This window comes from Astyanax mexicanus, chromosome 15 (assembly GCF_023375975.1).
Source record: "Astyanax mexicanus isolate ESR-SI-001 chromosome 15, AstMex3_surface, whole genome shotgun sequence".
Classification (NCBI taxonomy): domain Eukaryota; kingdom Metazoa; phylum Chordata; class Actinopteri; order Characiformes; family Acestrorhamphidae; genus Astyanax; species Astyanax mexicanus.
In genome coordinates this window covers 18180115-18183681 of record NC_064422.1, presented here as the reverse complement: position 1 = coordinate 18183681, position 3567 = coordinate 18180115, and the positions used below count along the sequence as shown (strand labels likewise).

The window sequence follows — 3567 nt, the reverse complement described above, 5'->3', positions numbered from 1 at the left end:
CAGAGTGCTTTCTTTTCTGTTATTTAAGGTTATATTTTATCATTTTAGTTTTTTATGTTTTTATACACAGAACTGAGCTACAAGTTAGGGATTTATAGAACCCCAAAAAGGCAAATAAAACCATTATTTGTGTTGACTGTGTAACCCGTATATCTACGGAGCCCGGGAGGGGCCGTAGATAAGTATGACGTCAAAGCATGACGTTTCCGCCTAAGAGCTTGGTTCTATTCTCTCCCAAATAGCACAAGGACGTTAAATCAACGTTTAAATGTATCACTTGTACCGAACGTTATCCCAGATAGTTAAAGAACGTTCATTCAACATTCTTTAAGTATCTGGAATAACGTTCGGTACAAGTCATACATTTAAACGTTGATTTAACGTCCTTTTAAAACGTGTGATTGGAGGATGTGGGCATCGATCCCTCTACCTCCCGCTTGCTAAACGAGCGCTCTACCGTTTGATCTCATCCCCCGACCTGCACCACGTCTGTGGGGAGCTATTTATAAATCTCAGGCTGAAACATCATGCGTGATGTCATACTCAATGTTCTATATCATGCAGTCGAACAAGTTTCCATCCCACAGCTTTAAATGGGTGTTGAACTCCACTACGTGTGATTGGAGGATGCGGGTATCGATCCCGTTACCTCTCACATGCAAGGCGAGTGCTCTACCATTTGAGCTAATTACCGTCCGGGATTCGAACCTAGGACCTCTCACTCCCAAAGTGAGAATCATACCCCTAGACCAACGAGCCAGATGTGGAATTTATCACCCCCCCCCCCTTCCCCACCCCAATCATCAATCATTAATAATCAACAATGTTAAGTATGACGTCAAAGCATGACGTTTCCGCCTAAGAGCTTGTTTGTATTTTCTCCCAAATAGCATAAAGAAGGGTTAAAGGCTGCAGACAGAGGAGAGGGAGAGAGGCAGCAGACTGTTCTCCAGGGTGCGAGCTGGGTTCTATTTATAGCCTTCACTTGATGATGTAATCGAGCGCTCGATGACGTCATCAAGCAGCAGCTTTACCTTCCATTCTATGATACCGCCTTCCTTTTCCCCTTAACAAGAACGCAGCGTCGCTACTGCCACGCCCACTGAGCTATGGAGCCGAGCAGGTTTCTCTTATGCTAGCTAAATTATTAATATTTACCTGCTATTCTGACATTAGGAACAACAGAGGGGAAAATTTGAATTGCAGCCCCAGCAAAAATTGAACTCGCGACCTCTGGTTTAGAAGACCAGCGCTCTAGCCACTGAGCTATGGGGCTGTGCATGTTTCCTCTCTATTGTCCCTAATGTCAGGATATCAGGTAAATATTAATAACTGAGCTAGCTTCAGGGAATTAAGGCCCCAGCAAGAATCGAACTCGCGACCTCTGGTTTACAAGACCAGCGCTCTAACCACTGAGCTACAGAGCCGGGCAGGTTACCCTTGAACTAGCTAACTAAGGCTCCAGCAAGGATTGAACTCGCGACCTCTGGTTTACTAGACCAGCGCTCTAACCACTGAGCTATGGAGCCGGGCAGGTTACCCTTGAACTAGCTAACTAAGGCTCCAGCAAGGATTGAACTCGCGACCTCTGGTTTACTAGACCAGCGCTATAACCACTGAGCTATGGAGCCGTGCACGTTAAATATACCGCTGTAAAGGTATTTCCAACTGAGTTTTAAGCCAAGCGTTCGACGAGGGTGGGATTCGTATGGTGGATTAATAGTCCATCGCCTTAACCCCTCGGCCACCTCGCCTTGTTTTGCTTTGTTTAAAACTCAGTCGGAAATGCCTTTACAACAAAGTTGATTTTCAGTACAGTGAAGTACCAAAATACTCTCTCCCCCTTTTATAGACTCTCGCACTGATGACGTCATCGCGCCGCGCGAGGGAGATGGAGCCACTAAAACACTGACGTATTGCTGAGTGCTGGTGTAAAAAGTTCAGTGTGCATAATATAGGTGATGGTAACTGAGATTTTCTAATACTTTGTTCTCATTTGTATAATGGGATTGTGCAGTCATTTAGTTGGATGTTTTAGATCAGGGGTGTTGAAGCTTTTTCACCAGTTAAAATGATCCTTTAAGAAATCTAACAAACACAAGATATCTAGGAACACCTGTTTCATTCTATTCATTTTGTCAAGGTTGTTCTTCTAAAGTAAGATGGATAAATTTTTTTCTCGCTATCTTTCACCTCTAACATTAACACAGAGCGGCAATTGCAGAAATTCTGTCCCAAATATGACTGACACAGCAAAGAAAAATGTGTCTAAAACATATAGGTTTACTGGTGGGCTTGGACAGTAAATAAAATGGCAGTATTTGTGGTGTACAGTTAGGTCTACAAATATTTGGACAGTGGCACATGAACATCTTCATGATTTTGGCTTTGCAAGCCACCACACTGGATTTAAATTAAACTGAACTTTAACCTGCTTAACTGATGATAGATTAATGAGGGAACAGCACATACAACCCATTAAATAGCATTTGAGTTTCTGAAATTAGGAGTCTTTATAGAAAAATGGTTGTAGTTCCTAATCGCTTTGTAGCATAAATTGGTTCAACCACTTGAGTTAAACCAGAATGTCGACACTTCAGTTGCATGTAATTTGTTTAATTTTAAATCTAGTGGAGGTAGAAATATTTATCTAGTTAGTTATTTATCTAACTGTAGTCTGTACATTTCTGTAAAGTAAGAAATACACATGGGCTATTCTACCAAATCGGTGCTATTTCTGTCCACAGTAAATTACATGTACAAATGTGCACATAAAATAACTTTAAAATACATTTTAGTATTAAGCGTAGTGTATTTTACATTGACCAAATTGCAAAAGTAAGTTTTGTAATTAAAAACATGAATAAAAACTACTAATGCTAAAATACTAAAATAGCATTTGTTACCTGTGCCCACTCTTTAACTATAACCTTTTATCATGAAATATAATTATTAAAATCCTTCATTTATATATATATATATATATATATATATATATATATATATATATATATATATACAGTCATATGAAAAAGTTTGGGCACCCCTATTAATCTTAATAATTTTTAGTTCTAAATATTTGGGTGTTTGCAACAGCCATTTCAGTTTGATATATCTAATAACTGATGGACACAGTAATATTTCAGGATTGAAATGAGGTTTATTGTACTAACAGAAAATGTGCAATATGCATTAAACCAAAATTTGACCGGTGCAAAAGTATGAAGTTAAACAAATATGTGTGAAAGTGTTAAATTGTAAGTTTATTCTCCAACTTAAACTACAAGTTTAGAGTTGAGGGGAACTCTTTGGTGGTGTATCAGAGTATTTCAGAGTTTATTTCGAGGTGTTGAGGAGTGTGACTGAACTCTCTAATGGGCGTGTCCCCCAATCCTAGCTTACCATCAGTGTGTAGTCTTGCCCAGCAGGGCTACCTTCCATGGGGTGTTTTATGATATTTTATATAATGGTTGTTTGCCTAGCTGATGTGTTGTTGGCTATAAGAGCAAGTTACCATCTTCTGCACTGTTAGTTTAACTAAATGCACCCTATCTTAAATCTGATTAC

At 39.5% G+C, this 3567-nt stretch overlaps 3 non-coding genes across 3 annotated transcripts; all 3 read right to left on the bottom strand.

The window, feature by feature from the left end:
* Positions 1-1203: 1203 nt before the first annotated feature.
* Positions 1204-1276, bottom strand: trnar-ucu (transfer RNA arginine (anticodon UCU)). Its single transcript has one exon. It is a non-coding gene; the product is annotated as a tRNA-Arg (tRNA).
* Positions 1277-1354: 78 nt separating this feature from the next.
* On the bottom strand, positions 1355-1427 carry trnat-agu (transfer RNA threonine (anticodon AGU)). The gene has a single exon. It is a non-coding gene; the product is annotated as a tRNA-Thr (tRNA).
* Positions 1428-1456: 29 nt separating this feature from the next.
* trnat-agu (transfer RNA threonine (anticodon AGU)) lies at positions 1457-1529 on the bottom strand. Its single transcript has one exon. It is a non-coding gene; the product is annotated as a tRNA-Thr (tRNA).
* Between the last annotated feature and the right edge of the window lie 2038 nt (positions 1530-3567).